The sequence below is a fragment of the Nansenia antarctica genome (assembly GCF_963989245.1).
Source record: "Nansenia antarctica genome assembly, chromosome: 3".
Classification (NCBI taxonomy): Eukaryota; Metazoa; Chordata; class Actinopteri; order Argentiniformes; family Microstomatidae; genus Nansenia; species Nansenia antarctica.
Window position 1 is genome coordinate 64358441 of NC_137688.1, and position 20968 is coordinate 64379408.

Sequence of the window (20968 nt, forward strand, 5' to 3'; positions counted from 1 at the left end):
CCTAGAAATTGACAACAAAGCCTTAGCATCTTTGTACTTGTCCCAAGAAGGATGATTGAATTGACAATCCAAATCAATAACCTTGTTTTTACCTTGGACATATCCAAAAATGTTCCTCCTCACAGAAAAAGAATCAGTACCAATATGGACCTTTTCAGCAGAGGAAAGTGCAGGAGATGCAAAACAGCATCAAGGAGTATAAGAGGATGACAGAGGCCTGTCACCGTCGGAACAGGCTCCTAGACAAAATATGTAAAACGCCACAACTTGGTAAGATTTCACATGAAGTCATGGGATTTGGGCTTGAAAGTTTAAAATACAACGTGAAATCAACATGTAAAACCAAATCACATCAATGACCTATAATCTTTGATTTGTGTTTGAATTTAAGCCCCTGTTCATCAGACCGCTCCTCCAGCTCCTCAGCCAGAGGCAGGTAAGTCGTCAACAAGCTTAGACAGCTGAGGGCAGTTATCAGGTGCTCTGTCCTGGACCACCTGGGCACGACGGGTGTCAGGAAGCAGCTCGCCAAGGCGGTCAAGGCTGAGCTGAAACCGGAGGCGTCAGCGCGAGGGCAATGCCAGAATCGCCTCCGGCATGTTGAGGTGCGTTTCTCGGGTTGTGAACCCGTTCCGACCCAGCGAGGAGCCCGTGGTCAGGCTCCTTGGGGGGAGTCGAGATGACGAACAATCAGAGGAGCTGAACGCTGGAAACCTCGAAACAGGATTGTGATCGCGTTCGTCGCAAGTGTTCTGGAGGAGGTGAAGGAGCAAGTCACCGTCTGGATGTACCAGGTCCGCCCTCCAGCTGTTAGAGTTGCCTCTGCGAAGGCCAGTCAAACAGCCTTGGACGTGGTGACCAGTATCCTGGAGGGGGTGAAGGACCATGTGACCCAGGGTGACATCGGACTTGGAGAGGGGACTCCAGTGCCGTCTGTCAGCCAATCAGAGGAGGCCAGGCTCCAGCCGGAGCTAGACGACGCACATCCAGGGACCTGGATGCCGTCCCATAAGATGGACGACATCGTGGCAGGCTTCATGGACACGGTGTTCGACAACACACTGGACCAGGACCTCGTTGCCTCTTCAAAGGCCAGTCAAACAGCCTTGGATGTGGTGACCAGTGTTCTGGAAAGGGTGAAGGACGATGTGAACCAGGGTGACATCGGACTTGGAGAGGGAACTCCAGTGCTGTCTGTCAGCCATCTGTCAGAGGAGCTAGACGACAGACATCCAGGGACCTGGATGCTGTCCCAGAAGATGGACGACATAGTGGCAGGCTTCATGGAGACGGTGTTCGACAACATACTGGACCACGATCTCGTACCCCTGCAGGAGCCCGGCACGTCGGTCTCACAGGACCTCCCTGTGCCCCCGACAGACGGAGAGGCATCAGAACCTTCCTCCTCACCAGCCAGTTGTGTGGAACACGACCCCGGGGTCGCCCCAAAGAGGGTGAGAATCCACACCATCTTCAGGAACCCCCTTTACTTCCTGACTGAGCAGTCAAGCAGTCCGTCCTCCTATGATGGAGAATCCTCCACCACCTCAGAGAAGAAGGCCCTGAGGCAGACTGGCTCAGAGGAGGACATGCGGGCGTCTGTTCAGGACAGCGTCATTCAGCCCAGACCCCCCGCCTCAGACCCTCCTGCACAGCGGGGCGCCTCTACGAGGAGGAGAACCGTCTCCAGGACGCTTTACAAACGGAAAAGATAGAGTAGTAATAATAAAAAGAAACAAAAAAGAAACAAAAGAAAGTATAGGGGTCTTATTGATTTTATCATGTCTATCAAATTAGCCATCGTCCTGGCATGAGTGGGTGTTGGTTCCAACGCACCTGCTGTTTGTAGTTCCTCCGTTTGCAACAAAGACTCTGGACCTTTCCATGAATTGAAGTGGTCTTGAAATCCAAAGTCCAAATAAAAGTAACAAACGAAAGTAATATATGTTGGTGTGGTGTGGTATGTACGCGTATGTAAATGTTTGTTTGTATGTGTGTCACTTCTGGGTCGGGCCTATCCCCGATCGGAATTCAAAAGCAAAGTTATCAAACAAAGGTATCAAACAAAAACTTGTATCAAACAAAACTTGTATCAAACAAAACTTGTAACAAACAAAACAATCAATCTTTTCTAATGTGGTGGTGGTGGTTTATCGTGATGGTTGAAAAACTGTGTCGCACCCTCACGTGTCAGGACTCATCAAGCCCAAGCAAGGAGAGATCACTTCCTTATATCAATTATGTCCTTAGATTGGGCGACACCCATTTTCAAAATAAAAGTCTTTATGGGCCAAAGTACCACTTTCAAAATACCATTCAAGTGGCTTTTCATCAATAATAATATAAAGCTTTTTTGGCTCCAACAGGTCTTATTGATTTTTTGATTACTAAATCAAAATCTAAGTGTCTTTGTAGGACAATCTACTCTGTATACTGAAATTACACCTAGATTTCGGAAAACAACTAGCCATACGCCGAAGAAGAACCATTTTACACCTGCTGTTATGATATTCTATTTTCCTGTACTGATTTTATACTTTCATAACTAATGATTAATGATAAGTCTATTCTTCTATACTGTATTTTAACTTGTTAATCGAATCCCAAGTCATGGGACTCACAAGCTATTCTGATAAAGGACACACTGACCTAGTCATGAGGGAATGGGTTTGAAGATCAAATAACTGGCCAATTAGTGCTTTAGAACGCACGTAGAATTAACTGTATAAAAATGTCTGTTCATCCTAAAAATATAACTGTGTGCATATGCTTACTGATTTCTTAAAAACATAACAGAATGTGTGTGTGTCTAACGTTGCGCAAGACTAGGCTGCTCACACAGGTGGATCACCATGACTAACGGCCGGGGGCCAGAAGAAGAAGATAACACACAGTACACTCGCACACACACCAAAAGGAGTTGAAGGCCACATAACTAATTAAAACACTTGTTTACTAATCAAATGGTCACAGCTGCAACAGATTTAATGCTGACAATTAAAAAACTACCAGATGGGACAGCCCAGCCCCAAATGTTAAATCAAAATGTATAAAGACTATGTATCAAGGCGAAACTGGGTTCTTGTCTGGTGAAGCTTCTGCAGTTAACCTATTGACAGCTAGCTGATACTGGCCTGCGGAGGTGAAACTAAATGGGACCCCTTTTCCATGGAAATGAACTATTATTGCTTGCTGATGTGCTTGAATAAATGTTCTCTTAACCCTTGTGTGGTGTTCACTTTTTGGACCCTTTCGTAGTGTTCGGGTCAAGTTGACCCGGGACATCATTGGGGTTTTAAAAGCACTTGTCTTGACACGGTGCTCCTAGTCCCAAGGGTGACCCATACAAGGGGGTATACTCAGGGCGCAAGAAAGCCCCAAAATAGCCCATAATATTAAAGGGCGCCTCCTGTGGGCACAAACAGGTACTGTACCCAATAATGCACAATAGGTACTGTGTACACATTCAAAAGTGCATATATTTTGTTCTAGTGGATCTAGGGGGCTGCCCTTTGGAGAGGCTGGAGCAGAGGATGCTTAGTAACAACCCACAAAGTGTCAGACCCCTGAGAATAGGTGGGGCCGAACGACAGCATGATGAGTAGAAGCGTTTTTACGCACATGATGCCCCTAACTTTGAAAATGCAAAATCCACTATAATAAAGACCTGGGTGTCATAAATCATACTTATCTAGGAAAAATGTAAATGAAACAATGTTTTCATTGCTGTTTATTATTTTGAATTTATATTCTCAATTGAATTTCACATTTATCTAATTACAATCAAAGCTGTAAAGAAAATACAGGTGATGAACAAGAATAGAAATGAAAGAACCAAACTAAGATTGTTTTTGCCAATAGCTATGAAATACATCTCTCAAAAATTTCTGCAAATGCTGAATCACAAAACACGAACGGAATGTACACTGTTTTCACTGTCACTGTCGAAATACAGTATTATGTCTGAAAAATCCCAAATAATTCTGAAATACCACTGGCTACAATTGTGTGTGCATGGGTATGCCTGTCTACACAACACATGAAGCACAGAATGTGACAGTGTGTGTACCTCAAATGTACTTTTTGCAGTTGCTGCATACGTTCTGTACAGTGCAAGAAAATGTAAAATGTTTTACAATGTTGCACTTCAAAGGGTAAAAAGTGCGAGAGCAGACGGCTTCTTGGCACGGGAAAGCTCGAGCAGAGGTGTGTGAGTGAGTGAGTGAGTGTCAGTGTGAGTGTGTGTATGTTTCTGTGTGTCTCTGTGCATCCGGGCCTAAATGACCCGAAGATCTTATGAAGGACATAAATGTGTTGGGGTATTGTAGGATGTGTAAAAAAAAAAAACTTTCACTTTTACATGTTTTTCATAGAAAATAAGCCAAGGCCATGGAGTTTCATATTGATCAAATGTATTCTTGTACCATTTCTCACCAAGTAAAAATGTAAAACGGGTCCAGTTGACCCGAACACCACACAAGGGTTAAAGAACAGTTCAGTAGTGGTGCCTAATATTTGATTGGATCATTTTATCTTAAGAAGTTATATCAAGGACGTCTCGTTGAGATTAAACGAACTCGCTTGTAAGTGACAACTCAATTAACTAAATTCTGGAGAAGTTGATCGCCTTACATTACTAAATCAAAATCTAAGTGTCTTTGTAGGACAATCTAGTCTGTATACTGCAATTACACCTAGATTTCGGGAATTGCATTTAGATAATACAGAAAGAAAGGTCCTCTAGCCTACAACAACGAGCAGGTTCGTCTCCACCCGGACCTCTCCGCGGGGGTGCACAAGATGCAACGCGCATATGATGAGGTACGGAATAAACTCAGAGGCTGTGTTCGAAATGGCATACTAGCATACTGCATACTAGCATACTGGCATACTCAATGAGAATATACCGCATACTAGATGCAGCGTTGCCAACTCCTCTGTAATGGAAGTAGCTGTTGGCTCTCCCAAAAGCAGCTAGAAGTAGCTAGATAACGTAATCAACTAGTTTGCATAATATGCAATTCTGAAAGGCTAAATGAATAAAAAATAGGCTGACTAGGTTTACAAACTAACTAAACCCCCCAAAAAGTTCGGAAAGCTTTTTTGTTGATTATTCCTCCCCTTTAATAATACCAATTGGTATTGTATTTTATATCGTTGGAAAGCCTGATTAGTCACCTTTACAACGAGGTACAACTTGTATGGATCATGCATTCGTGGAATGAGCAACACAGCTAAACGTGTGGGTAGCGGCCCAAACATATTTGCCAAAATCCCCTATATTCATATATGTGGGATTTTTTTAGTGTGAAAAATCATTGTTGTGATGGGATGTGTTAGATACTCCCCAAATGACCAGAAAAAGTAGCTAGATTTGTCGCTGGTCGCTTTTGACTAGTTAAGGGTGTATGGAAAGTCGCCAGATCTAGCGACAAAGTCGACAAGTTGGCAACACTGCTTGTGATTGGATGTGTTATTTTATTTCCTTGGTTTCTTTCAGGCATGATAATCGCTCACCTTTCGGCGAAATTCGCCGTTTTGAATCCAAAATAGGTGACCTACATTCATACTTTTTTGGGGGGGTTGCAATCTTGTAATTCTGCATGTGACCACCACTAGAGTAAATCTAAAAGAAATCAGATATGAGCACATGGAAGCTAATTTTTCCAAAAAAAAAGACTTTCCGCCGGGACCGCCTAGCAGGTTCCGGGTCTCGTATCCTTCTCACCTTTTTCACCCCGACCCATTTTCATGCCTGTGTGTAACACTGTAGATCCGCCACCACAGAACATGACTATGAGCATGTTCACCATGATTAGTGCTGAAACATTAGGCAAAATTGTGTCACAGCTTAAACAGTCTACGTGTCCTCTTGACCCTATTCCTACCTATTTTTGAATCTGTGTCTGATGACATACTAGGCATTGTAAATCACTCCCTACTTAAAGGAATTTTTCCAGCGGTGCTTAAAACTGCCCTGGTTAGACCCACCCTGAAGAAAAGTAACCTAGATCCTTCTGATCCCAAAAACTGTAGACCAATATCCAATCTCACTTTTCTAAGCAACATTTTAGAAAAGGCAGCGTACAAACAGCTTCATGAAATTTTTGTCTTAAATAATAGATATGACCACTTCAGTCAGGTTTCCGATCATACAACAGCACAGAAACCGCTTTGCTTAAGGTAACTAATGACCTTAGGATTAATGCAGACTCGAAAAAACTCTCGATTCTTGTACTCTTAGACTTAAGTGCAGCCTTTGATACGGTAGACCATTCCATACTTATTGAGAGACTTGAAAACTGGGTTGGCCTCTCAGGTCCGGTCTTAAACTGGTTCAGGACTTACCTGGCTGACCGAGACTACTTTGTAGCCCTTGGTGACCATAAGTCAAAAAAATATAGCGCAACCTGTGGAGTTCCCCAGGGGTCCATTTTAGGACCGTTGCTTTTTAGCCTATACATGCTACCCCTCAGTTCTGTTATCAAGAGGCATAGCGTTAACTACCATAGCTATGCTGATGTAAGGCGATCAACTTCTCCAGAATTGAGTTAATTGAGTTGTCACAAGAGAGTTCGTTTAATCTCAACGAGACGTCCTTGATATAACTTCTTAACATAGTAAATGATATGATGTCCAGAGACAAAGTGAACTTGACTTGTGATGTGAAAACATGGCATGAAATTATGGGTCATTGTAATGTAGATGATGTGTTGAAATTACCAAAGGTGGTAGAGGGTAAGAAGATCACAGGTAACACTAAGATAGACTGTAGTGTCTGTACTGAAGGGAAATTTACCAACATCAGAAATAGGAAACCTGACGCAAAAGCTAGTGCACCCCTAGAGTTAGTACATACTGACTTAGCAGGTCCTATTTACCCAACTTCTCAAGATGGACATAAATATGCGATTGCATTCACAGATGATTTCTCAGGGGCAGTGTCAGTTTATTTCCTTAAAAACAAGAGTGAGACAACATTAGCAACTGAAAGATTCCTTGCAGACAGTGCACCATATGGCCAAGTCAAGTGCATAAGATCAGATAATGGTACGGAATTCACAAGCAATTATTTTCAGTCACTGCAAAAACAGCCCGGCATACCTAGTATACAAACCACATACAGGAAAGGTATCAAAACACAGACTAGTAAAATTCATTAGAAAGAACAGTGCGGAACAACATACTCAAACTGATGAGGATGATACAGAACTCCAGACACATAATGGCAGAACATCTGGTAGTGAGAACAGCACTCATGTGCCACTCCAACAGGGTGAAGAGAGCACAGGGAGTCAGGTTCTAGAGGGGAGTGATGAGACTGTAAATACAGATACAGACGAACATGATGAAAACAATGCAGATTCACAACCTAGTCATAGTGAAAAGCATCGCTATCCAAAAAGAGACAAGAGGGCCCCACAATACTTAAACGACTATTCATCAGACTTTACAGATGAGGACGTAACCAATACAAGTGTTGATTATTGTTACAGGGCGGTATGTGGAGTCCCTCAAACCTATAGAGAAGCCCTGAGGTCACCAGAGGCACCCGGATGGGAACGAGCGATGAATGAAGAGATCGACTCACTGAAAGAAAATGACACTTTTGAGCTGACCAGGAGCAGCCTGGGTGAACAGGTAGGGACCACGCCTCATCTCACATCACAACACTTTCAGACTGTTAGAGTAGACATGGAGGCCCTGCACAGACCTACCCATAGCTCCCAAGGCAGGAGCAGATCTGACAGGACTGGATAGGCATAAGCTAGGCCGTGTCCAGAAACATAGGCCCCTACTCCCCAGAGTTGTATAGATCTGAAAGGACTGGATAAAGGTCTAAGCAAGGTGTCTAGGAGATTCCACCTATTCTGTCATAGGGCATGTTTTAGTAACCAACATCTTGTTTTATAGCTTACCCCAACGCTAATGCTAGCCCTCTACTACTCATTGTAGTGTTTGATCACTTGGTAGTGATGTAATTTTCTTTGTTAGACTAGCTGTGAAAAAGGAAATGACAGTCCTGCTTTATCAGATTCAGATTAGCTTCAGAGCAAAACTCAAATACCCAAACACCATCATGTTCTACCAGCTTAACCTCCATCTAGACCTCTTACTCTTACTTACTAACCCTAACCCAGTACCAAGGTCCATCTAGGACTGAATCTTACTTACTAACCCTAACCCAGTACCAAGGTCCATCTAGGACTGAATCTTACTTACTAACCCTAACCCAGTACCAAGGTCCATCTAGGACTGAATCTTACTTACTAACCCTAACCCAGTACCAAGGTCCATCTAGGACTGAATCTTACTTACTAACCCTAACCCAGAACCAAGGGCCGTATAAGTAAAGTATTGATGTTATTCCTCCAGTTGTTTCAGCCAACAACTGTCTTCAGCCTCAATGACCCCAAGTGTCACATTATGAGGTCTGATTACCACAGCTTGCATGACCCAAACCTCAAAGAGTATCACCACCAGAAGGACAGGCATGACAAGCTGAAGAAGCAGAACTTCATCACGCAAGATGACAATGTAAGTGTGACGTTTATTACGCCTTACTGTTGTGAGGTGAAACTGAACTTAATGATGTCAGAAGTGATTGAGGTGACAGGATACACTTTAATCAGACCATATTCACTTCTCACACACTCTCTTCCCAAAGTCTCTTCCCAAGGTTGTCTGCTCAGTGAAGGAGTACAACACCTTCAACGAGTACCTGGACACCGTTAAAACGGACAAAACACAGATGGTAATGTTCTAAAAAAAATAAAAATAAAAGATCACACATGAAGTAACATATTCGAACATATCGTTTTAAAATCTGCAAATGCAGTATAGTAGTGTGTTCTTTATCATATTCCAGCGGGGACACATGAAGGATCTGGTGAAGCTGCAAGAGGAACGCCAGGCTGCTGAGAACTTCACTCTGGCCGACATGACTGACTTCCTGTTGGAGAAGGGAGAGAAGAGCCTGAAGCAGCTCCAGTCAGCCAGTGACTCCAGGTGGGCAGATTGTACATCTGTGACGTCACATTCCAGCTGGGTTGGATGATGTTTAGCCACATAAGAAAGTATTTCGAAATGTTCAGTAAATGATTTGTTGAATTCAGTGCTAGGGACAGAGAGGGACAGAGAGATGGCCTGCAGACTGCATCAGGTGTCCCACAGAGAGAGGACGTTACCCAGCTGGTAGGGAGTCAAGGAGAATGAACACTGTCAGAGAGTTGTTAATTAGAGTTGTTAATTAGAGTGTCAGTGACAACAATAATTAGTTGATAAGGACATGAAAATGACAGTTCCTCTTCTGCAATGTGTTTGTGACCGTGTGGTCTCGTGTGGTATTTAAACTCCTGTTCTGATCCAATGCAACGTAAGGCGCGAACTCGGCTCCAACTGATAGAAAAGGAGGTAAAGCAGGAGTTCAACAAGGCCAAGTACCAGAAGGAGGCCAGAGACCAGCGGGATAGCAAGGTCAAATGTTTTACACTTTTATACTTTACAAAGCTCCCAAACACAAACAACACTGTCCAGTTTCAATAATTCAGAGATGTATGGAATGATGTAACCAACACGTCTGTTTTAAGCCATGGAAGCTGTACAAATGTCAACGTTTTACCCTAGAAATTGACAACAAAGCCTTAGCATCTTTGTACCTGTCCCAAGAAGGGTGATTGAATTGACAATCCAAATCAATAACCTTGTTTTTACCTTGGACATATCCAAATAATGTTCCTCCTCACAGAAAAAGAATCAGTACCAATATGGACCCTGTCAGCAGAGGAAAGTGCAGGAGATGCAAAACAGCATAAAGGAGTATAAGAGGAGGACAGAGGCCTGTCGCCGTGGGAACAGGCTCCTGGACAAAATATGTAAAACGCCACAACTTGAAATTTCACATGAAGTCATGGGATTTGGGCTTGAAAGTTTAAAATACAACGTGAAATCAACATGTAAAACCAAATCACATCAATGACCTATAATCTTTGATTTGTGTTTGAATTGAAGCCCCTGTTCATCAGACCGCTCCTCCAGCTCCTCAGCCAGAGGCAGGTAAGTGGCCCTCACCGGCAGGTAAGTGGCCCTCACCGGCAGGTAAGTCGATTTCACAGACACACAGGGCTTAAAGTGGGAAAAAATCCTGTGCCTGAAACTTTTTCTTGGGGAGGGGGGTCACAGTTTGAGATATTGGGAGAGCGGGTACAGAAGACAGCTTCTTGTCTCAATGTTTAAATGCATTAATTAAGCAATATCACACGAGAGGGAGTGTGTTATACTGAATATCAGCACGGCTGTGATTCGGTCGTAGGTACCGTATAATAACAGGTTGTGATGTCATTATAATAACAGGTTGTGAGGTCATGTGATGTGTTCTGTGTTCGTAGGTCATGTGACACCTCTGGACGAGCAGATCGAGAGGAGGTGGACCCTGGAGCGCCTGCCGCCGTTGCCTAGCTACGCCAGGCTGAGGGGAGAGAAGGCCAACATGACAGAGCAGGTACAGATGAAATAAGATTGTTGATATTTTTTGAAAGTGTGTAAATTGCTATTATGTTCTTTCAGATAGCGTTGATTGCATAATTTCTAGTTTCTTTTTAAAGAAAATAATAATTGTACTTCTGCTTACTGTACAGTCGACTGGAAGGGAGACAGAGCAGAGTTCTGGAGGACCGGTATTGGACAAGATCAGGAACTCAGGAGTCGTCAACAAGCTTAGACAGCTGAGGGCAGTTGTCAGGTGCTCTGTCCTGGACCACCTGGGCACGACGGGTGTCAGGAAGCAGCTCGCCAAGGCGGTCAAGGCTGAGCTGAAACCGGAGGCGTCAGCGCGAGGGCTGAAACCAGCGGCACAGCGGGCTGGCAGTGCCAGAATCGCCTCCGGCATGTTGAGGTGCGTTTCTCGGGTTGTGAACCCGTTCCGACCCAGCGAGGAGCCGGTGGTCAGGCTCCTTGGGGGGAGACGAGATGACGAACAATCAGAGGAGCTGAACGCTGGAAACCTCGACAGGATTGTGATCGCGTTCATCACAAGTGTTCTGGAGGAGGTGAAGGAGCAAGTCACCGTCTGGATGTACCAGGTCCGCCCTCCAGCTGTTAGAGTTGCCTCTGCGAAGGCCAGTCAAACAGCCTTGGACGTGGTGACCAGTATCCTGGAGGGGGTGAAGGACCATGTGACCCAGGGTGATATCGGACTTGGAGAGGGGACTCCAGTGCCGTCTGTCAGCCAATCAGAGGAGGCCAGGTTCCAGCCGGAGCTAGACGACGCACATCCAGGGACCTGGATGCCGTCCCATAAGATGGACGACATCGTGGCAGTCTTCATGGACACGGTGTTCGACAACACACTGGACCAGGACCTCGTTGCCTCTTCAAAGGCCAGTCAAACAGCCTTGGATGTGGTGACCAGTGTTCTGGAGAGGGTGAAGGACGATGTGAACCAGGGTGACATCGGACTTGGAGAGGGAACTCCACTGCCTTCTGTCAGCCATCTGTCAGAGGAGCTAGACGACAGACATCCAGGGACCTGGATGCCGTCCCAGAAGATGGACGACATCGTGGCAGGCCTCATGGAGACGGTGTTCAACAACATACTGGACCACAATCTCGTACCCCTGCAGGAGCCCGGCACGTCGGTCTCACAGGACCTCCCTGTGCCCCCGACAGACGGAGAGGCATCAGAACCTTCCTCCTCACCAGCCAGTTGTGTGGAACACGACCCCGGGGTCGCCCCAAAGAGGGTGAGAATCCACACCATCTTCAGGAACCCCCTTTACTTCCTGACTGAGCAGTCAAGCAGTCCGTCCTCCTATGATGGAGAATCCTCCACCACCTCAGAGAAGAAGGCCCTGAGGCAGACTGGCTCAGAGGAGGAAATGCGGGCGTCTGTTCAGGACAGCGTCATTCAGCCCAGACCCCCCGCCTCAGACCCTCCTGCACAGCGGGGCGCCTCTACGAGGAGGAGAACCGTCTCCAGGACGCTTTACAAACGGAAAAGATAGAGTAGTAATAATAAAAAGAAACAAAAAAGAAACAAAAGAAAGTATAGGGGTCTTATTGATTTTTTGATTACTAAATCAAAATCTAAGTGTCTTTGTAGGACAATCTACTCTGTATACTGAAATTACACCTAGATTTCGGAAAACAACTACCCGTACGCCAAAGAAGAACCATTTTACACCTGCTGTTATGATATTCTATTTTCCTGTACTGATTTTATACTTTCATAACTAATGATTAATGATAAGTCTATTCTTCTATACTGTATTTTAACTTGTTAATCGAATCCCAAGTCATGGGACTCACAAGCTATTCTGATAAAGGACACACTGACCTAGTCATGAGGGAATGGGTTTGTAGATCAAATAACTGGCCAATTAGTGCTTTAGAACGCACGTAGAATTAACTGTATAAAAATGTCTGTTCATCCTAAAAATATAACTGTGTGCATATGCTTACTGATTTCTTAAAAACATAACAGAATGTGTGTGTGTCTAACGTTGCGCAAGACTAGGCTGCTCACACAGGTGGATCACCATGACTAACGGCCGGGGGCCAGAAGAAGAAGATAACACACAGTACACTCGCACACACACCAAAAGGAGTTGAAGGCCACATAACTAATTAAAACACTTGCTTACTAATCAAATGGTCACAGCTGCAACAGATTTAATGCTGACAATTAAAAAACTACCAGATAGGGGGAGCAGGGGGAGCCCAGCCCCAAATGTTAAATCAAAATGTATAAAGACTATGTATCAAGGCGAAACTGGGTTCTTGTCTGGTGAAGCTTCTGCAGTTAACCTATTGACAGCTAGCTGATACTGGCCTGCGGAGGTGAAACTAGATGGGACCCCTTTTCCATGGAAATGAACTATTATTGCTTGCTGATGTGCTTGAATAAATGTTCTCTTAAAGAACAGTGCAGTAGTGGTGCCTGATATTTGATTGGATCATTTTATCTTAAGAAGTTATATCAAGGACGTCTCGTTGAGATTAAACGAACTGTTGTTGTAAGTGACGACTCAATTAACTCAATTCTGGAGAAGTTGATCGCCTTACATTACTAAATCAAAATCTAAGTGTCTTTGTAGGACAATCTAGTCTGTATACTGCAATTACACCTAGATTTCGGGAATTGCATTTAGATAATACAGAAAGAAAGGTCCTCTAGCCTACAACAACGAGCAGGTTCGTCTCCACCCGGACCTCTCCGCGGGGTTGCACAAGATGCAACGCGCATATGATGAGGTACGGAATAAACTCAGAGGCTGTGTTCGAAATGGCATACTAGCATACTGCATACTAGCATACTGGCATACTAGCATACTGGCATACTCAATGAGAATTATACCGCATACTAGATGCAGCGTTGCCAACTCCTCTGTAATGGAAGTAGCTGTTGGCTCTCCCAAAAGCAGCTAGAAGTAGCTAGATTACGTAATCAACTAGTTTGCATAATATGCAATTCTGAAAGGCTAAATGAATAAAAAATAGGCTGACCAGGTTTACAAACTAACTAAACCCCTCAAAAAAAGTTTGGAAACGCTTTTTTGTTGATTATTCCTCCCCTTTAATAATACCAATTGGTATTGTATTTTGTATCGTTGGAAAGCCTGATTAGTCACCTTTACAACGAGGTACAACTTGTATGGATCATGCATTCGTGGAATGAGCAACAAAGCTAAACGTGTGGGTAGCGGCCCAAAAATATTTGCCAAAATCCCCTATATTCATGTATGTGGGATTTTTTTAGTGTGAAAAATCATTGTTGTGATGGGATATGTTAGATACTCCCCAAATGACCAGAAAAAGTAGCTAGATTTGTCGCTGGGCGCTTTTGACTAGTTAAGTCGCCAAGTTGGCAACACTGACTCAATGAGTACATACTGCATACTGCATAGTAAATTCATATTAAGTATGCCAATACCAGCCGACTGTTTACACTGCAGCATGCATACTGCCTCCCAGAATGCATTTCGCACCGGCCGGTCGTGGAGCGGGGATTTTAAATCCTCCATTTTAAACCTCCAGATAAAAGATGTAATTTTGGCTCTACAAGTGTGTAATGTCTAATGTCATTTTATGAAGTTTTAATATGTTTTCAGCCAAGAAAGTAACCATATGTGACAGGGTTTCATTAAAAGGTTCCCATCTCGGCAATTGTGAAACCTCGCAATCGAGTCAAACAAGTCTTGTTGTGAAAAAAAATGTTTTCCGGTTTTTGGCATAGGACGACAAACGAAGCGATGAAGAACCCACTCGATATCATATCCAACAGTTTTACATTCACTAAATACCTACATTTAGTTAGCAAAGTCGGGTGGCGGGTATTATTCGTATTAGTGTGGCAGTGTGTGTAGCCACGCCCACCCCAGCTGTATGTAAGGAGCCATGTGTGTGGAGTTGTTTGTTGACAAAATGGATGCTGAAGCTCTCGCTAATGCTATCAACAGAATTTCATAAGCAGGCAGAAATATCGACAGTGGGCAATTAATGAACTCCTTCATATTGGACTATACATAATGGGAACTACGAACGGCAACTCCGAACTCCGAATCTGACGATAACAGATGACAACGGAATGTCAGACATTGATCTCCACATCAGTTCACGGAGCAGTCGTCTACAGACAGACCTTCTGCTGTGTTCTTGGGTAAGTTTTAGTGAGTTACATGTGTTGTTTACTAGGTTTTTGTGTTGTTTACTTAGGATAGCCAAACAGTTATTTGTTGTTTTGTGAGTAAGGTAGATAGCCCCGTTGTTAGCATCATATCAAACCACTGAAACTGCTCACCACAATTATACCACCCCTCTCCAAAACTAATGAGATGGTGGTGTAAGGCGATCAACTTCTCCAGAATTTAGTTAATTGAGTCTTTACTTACAAGCGAGTTCGTTTAATCTCAACGAGACGTCCTTGATATAACTTCTAAGATAAAATGATCCACTCATATATTCGGCACCACTACTGAACTGTTCTTTAAGAGAATATTTATTTGAGCACATCAGCAAACAATAGCATCAGCAAGCAATAGCATTTCATTCCATGGAAAGGGGTCTTATCTAGCTTCACCTCCGCAGGCAAGGTATCAGCTAGTCGTCAATAGGTTAACTGCAGAAGCTTCACCAGACAAGAGCCCCGTTTCCTCTTGGTGCATAGTCTTTATACATTTTCCTTAACATTTAGGGATGGGCTGTCCCTCTGGTAGATTTTATGGTAAGCGTCTGTTTTATATCGGTATGTGGCTTTCGACTTCTTTCGGTGTCCGTGCGAGTGTGCTGTGTGTTATCTTCTTCTTCTGACCCCCCGGTCGTTTGTCATGGTGAGAGTGTTCGGACACTCTGTCGGCAACGGTATCCTGAGCAGCCTAGTCTTGCGCCACGTTAGACACACACACACACACACACACACACACATTCTGTTGTGTTTTTTAAGAAACCAGTAAGCATATGCACACAGTTATGTTTTTAGGATGCACAGATATTTTGATAGTTATTTTGGGTGTATTCTACGTACGTTCTAAAGCACTAATTGGCCAGTTAATTGATCTTCAAACACATTCCCTCCTGGCCAGGTCAGTAGGCCCTTATCAGGATCGCTTGTGTAAACATCACTGTTGCCAGGCCCACAGAGTCCCATGACTTGGGATTCGATTAACTAGTTAAAATACAGTATAGAAGAATAGACTTATCATTAATCATTAGTTATGATAGTATAAAATCAGTATAGGAAAATAGAATATCATAACAGCATATACAAAATGGTTGTTAGCACATAGGTAAAAATAAGCAATCTACAGGCGGTTTGAACCACAACACTTTCTCCCAGTCAGGAGCCCCTTCCCCCCATGTCGCTCAAAAGCAGAACCTCTCTTTTATTTGGCTTTGTGAGACCTCAACTGACCTCAGTCACATATTATTTAAATGAACACACAGTACTTGATTTATCACTTCTAGTTATTTTAATACAAATCCCTAACAGTGGGAGGAAGAAATAGGTTGTCAAAGATAAAACATAATGAATAAATACATTTGTTGCAGACCTACTAAACATGCAACATACTGTACAGTATGTTTCATGCACCATTTTAGTGTGTTTGTGTGTACCAGCTAGCCAAACAAGTGTTAGCTTGTTAGCTAGCTAGCCAAACAAGTGTCAGCTTGTTAGCTAGCTAGCTAGCTTTGTTAGAGATGTAATAGATTATAGAAAAAGTAAATGCTTTTGTAATGAACGGTAATGTTATGTGGAATCAAAAATAATGATTAATTCATTGATATGTAGATTTGCTGTAGAATAATACTGTGAATTTAAATGATTTCACTAGCCTACTTCAGTACAAGTACAGTCTATGGAAAACCTACACTAGAGAAGAGTCCACACCTCTGACCTGAAATTTGTGTTACAGAATGAGGAGGTGAGAGGTTCTGAGAGATGACACCTTGATGAGAGTCACCAGCATACCACCCCTTTGTCATTGTCATTGTATAAGCAATTCTATTTTATGAAGATAGTAGTAGGCTATTTCGTAAAAGTGGTGTTGGTAACAGTGGGCAATCATTTTAAATGTACTGTCTTCTTTTTTTATTACAGCTTTGATGCCCAGATGGGATGGGAAGGAACTACGCCGAAGTCCCACTAGATGCTTTATGGACTATAATCAAATCAAATCAAACCACATTTTATTTGTATAGCGTATTATTTGTATTGATGCAACTCAATGCGCTTCACATACTGACAGAGCCGCAAGCAGGCAAAAGTAAAAAACCTGTACACTATGTAGCCAGGAAAATTCCCTTGCAGCCCTCTACACATACAGCGACTACTAACCAGTTTGCCTACCAGCACCCAGCGGTGGACCCCCCCCCCCCCCCCCGGGGAGCACACACACCCAGCCCGCCCGGCCCAGCCAAGCAAGCACAGACCATAAAAGGCCCCGCACAAGGACGGCCAAGCAGGTGCCCCGGCGGCGGAACAGACCAGGCACACGGGGCATCCGGGGGCCCCCAAATGATAAATGCATGTGCACACGGACAACATTATAATTTTTGACCATTCTATTATTGTATTGCTCAATTGTATCTTGCCAAATGTTTTCCATTGCCATGAATTTTACTCTCTTGTACTTGTAATGGGATGTAATAAACTTTTGGCACACATGGCAATAAAAAATCATGAATATTGAATTATTATTATTATTATTATTATTATTATTATTGTTTAGCTATTTAAACGTGTCAGCCCTGCAATTTAGTTTCCTGAGGGTTAAAAAGCATTGACGCTTGCGATTCATTCCTGCAATTTAGTTTCCTGAGGGTTAAAAAGCATTGACGCTTGCGATTCATTCACAACTTGAATGAACTTGAACGCTATCAATCGATCAAACAAGTCATCAAATAAAAAAGAACAATGCTTCATTATCAGACCATGACAGAATAAGCTCTAAACCTGTATGAAACCTGTGCTCCAGTGGTGTAGTCTAGGTGATACGCAGGACTATGCCGTATACCCACTAGGAAAGGCCAAGGATTTCCATATACCCACTTAAAAATGTGTGAGGATACGTAACGGTGTTTTGTGACAGAACTTTCACTTTCATTCATAAAATTCACCCCGTCTGTGTTACGAAGCGCTTGACTTTTGGACCATTGGGACTGACTATAGCGTCATATACCATCAACGGGCGGAAACATGAAATATGTCAAAATGCAGCACTATCATGCGCAGATCAGCCTTATAACATGTAATTTATATATATATATATATAACAGCACAGATATATTTTGATGGCGTTACGAAATCCGATGTGACAGGAACACTGCATTAATTAACTACATGTCCTTGATGAGTCTCCCGCTCACTGCCCTCCATCATGGCACATCCATCGATAATATAATAAGTGCCGCAATACAGATAGCGTCATATACCACCAGGGGGGGGGGGGGGGGGGGGGGGGGATTTGCGCATATCATGCACATATCAGCCTGTGGATAGATAACTTTAGATAGATAACTTTACATTAAATATGTCTACCATCATCCGCTGTCAAACACCACAATTTATTTTTAAATAAACATGATTGTACATCTCTGTAATCGCGCACCGATGTATTTATATGGGGAAGGCTGTGCTTGACGATTCCATTGGACTGACGCCGGGCAGAGGAATCAAATCAAATCAAATCAACATCCGGCGAGCAGGATGTCAGTTCCGCGGAGCAACAGGTAGCTACCTTTCTCCAGTCCAAGGGGATTGAAGTGAACTGCGACAACATCGAGGCATGCCACCCTCTGCCCCGGAGAAACGACGGCGACAATCCGGCAATCATCATTATGAGATTCACCAACAGAAAATACAAAACTGCACTGTTAAAACAAGGAAGGAAGCTGAAAGGAACAAACGTCTTCCTCCCCCCCCCCCTTCCTCCCCCCCCCCCTCCCCCACCCGCCCCCCCCACCCCCCAGACCGAAGGACCCGGAGAACCAACGGTTTTCCGGTTTCGGCCCCCGGGGAGGGGAGTGACGCGGCGGGGGAGGAGAGGACCCTGGAGGCCCTGGAGAGGGAGCTGAGTGTGCCCCGGGGGAAACAGACCCTGGATGCCCTGGAGAGGGAGCTGAATGTGCTCCTGGGGGAAGAAGACCCGCTCCAGGATTTCGTGACACCTCTGGGGGGCACGCAGCAGGAGTCGACCCCCAGGAAGCAGCGGAAGAGGCAGCGGAAGAAGGAAAAGGACAAGGAGAGGGAGAGGAAAGCGGACAGGAGCCGCAGCAGGAGCCGCAGTGGGAGCAGTGAAGAGAGCCCGGGTGGGGGGTCTAAGCGAGTGAGTCGGTTTGACCCGTCGCGAGTGAGTCACTTGCATTTACTGATCGCTGGTCCCCCTGCCCAGGGGGAAAGTGGAGAAAATCTGGGGGAGAGAGGGGGGCCTCAGGCGGTTCTGAGGATGCCGGAGCCCCCGGTCTCAAGCCCTACATGGGCTACCCAGATGGAAAGGGAAGAGGCTGAAAAAGCCATGGAGACGGACGGAAGGTCTGTTGAGACGGATGAGACGGATGAAAGTTCTGAAAGGAATGTCGATTGAGGAGGACCTTTACCCCTCGGGGTGATGTATAATTGTTTATTGGTTTATGTTGCACATTGAGGAGTGTGGTTGTCGGTTTGTTTGCTTGTTTTGTTAAGTTGATATGCAGGTTTTGCATCCTGACCCTCCACAAAAGGATGGGGGGCAACAGGGTTGTTTTTGTTTTAATACAAATTGACTGATTGTGAAAAGAAAGTGCTGTTTGTTTTGGTTTGCGCCTTAACCCCCCACAAAAGAACGGGGGGTGGACGTGTTTGATTATTTTTGTGCAGTTTTAATGGAAAGGGGGAACAAGGTTCCCCGTGTACGAAAAATGGAAATAAAAATACTTTAACAATCTGTTCTTATCAGTTTAATATCTGATACGTCCCCTACCCGGGGACCATATATTAAATTGATTTTTGCAACAGGGAGCTGGAATCGGGGCTTGCTCCGTCCACTCCACGCATCGACCTGGTATTGCAGTACATCCAGGAACGGTGCACTCCTATCTCATGAAGAAGAAGAAGAAGAAGAAGAAGAAGAAGAAGAAGAAGAAGAAGAAGAAGAAGAAGAAGAAGAAGAAGAAGAAGAAGAAGAAGAAGAAGAAGAAGAAGAAGAAGAAGAAGAAGAAGAAGAAGAAGAAGAAGAAGAAGAAGAAGAAGAAGAAGAAGAAGAAGAAGAAGAAGAAGAAGAAGAAGAAGAAGAAGAAGAAGAAGAAGAAGAAGAAGAAGAAGAAGAAGAAGAAGAAGAAGAAGAAGAAGAAGAAGAAGAAGAAGAAGAAGAAGAAGAAGAAGAAGAAGAAGAAGAAGAAGAAGAAGAAGAAGAAGAAGAAGAAGAAGAAGAAGAAGAAGAAGAAGAAGAAGAAGAAGAAGAAGAAGAAGAAGAAGAAGAAGAAGAAGAAGAAGAAGAATTAATTTTTAATTAAAAAAAAAATTATAGAAGAGAAGAAGAACTCAAGGGCACACTAGTAGTGGTGTGGTTTCAGGCGGGATTTGAACTCACAACCTTTCGCCTTTTACTAAAGACTTCTGTGGAGAGGAACACTTACGAGTTCAAGCTATTTTTGGCAGGCTCTGCGTCTAGCTGAGCCCATATCCGTGTTTCAAGGTAAGCCAGGTGGGGGTCACAGGTCACAGGTCAACCCAGCTTTCACACTTTGAATTTAATGGCGGCGGAGGTCGGCGCGGTTCCATTCATGGGTTATCGCTTCTCGGCCTTTTGGCTAAGATCAAGTGTAGTATCTGTTCTTATCAGTTTAATATCTGATACGTCCCCTACCCGGGGACCATATATTAAATTGATTTTTGCAACAGGGAGCTGGAATCGGGGCTTGCTCCGTCCACTCCACGCATCGACCTGGTATTGCAGTACATCCAGGAACGGTGCACTCCTATCTCATGTAGAAGAAGAAGAAGAAGAAGAAGAAGAAGAAGAAGAAGAAGAAGAAGAAGAAGAAGAAGAAGAAGAAGAAGAAGAAGAAGAAGAAGAAGAAGAAGAAGAAGAAGAAGAAGAAGAAGAAGAAGAAGAAGAAGAAGAAGAAGAAGAAGAAGAAGAAGAAGAAGAAGAAGAAGAAGAAGAAGAAGAAGAAGAAGAAGAAGAAGAAGAAGAAGAAGAAGAAGAAGAAGAAGAAGAAGAAGAAGAAGAAGAAGAAGAAGAAGAAGAAGAAGAAGAAGAAGAAGAAGAAGAAGAAGAAGAAGAAGAAGAAGAAGAAGAAGAAGAAGAAGAAGAAGAAGAAGAAGAAGAAGAAGAAGAAGAAGAAGAAGAAGAAGAAGAAGAAGAAGAAGAATTAATTTTTAATTAAAAAAAAAATTATAGAAGAGAAGAAGAACTCAAGGGCACACTAGTAGTGGTGTGGTTTCAGGCGGGATTTGAACTCACAACCTTCCGATCACAAGTCCAACTCACTA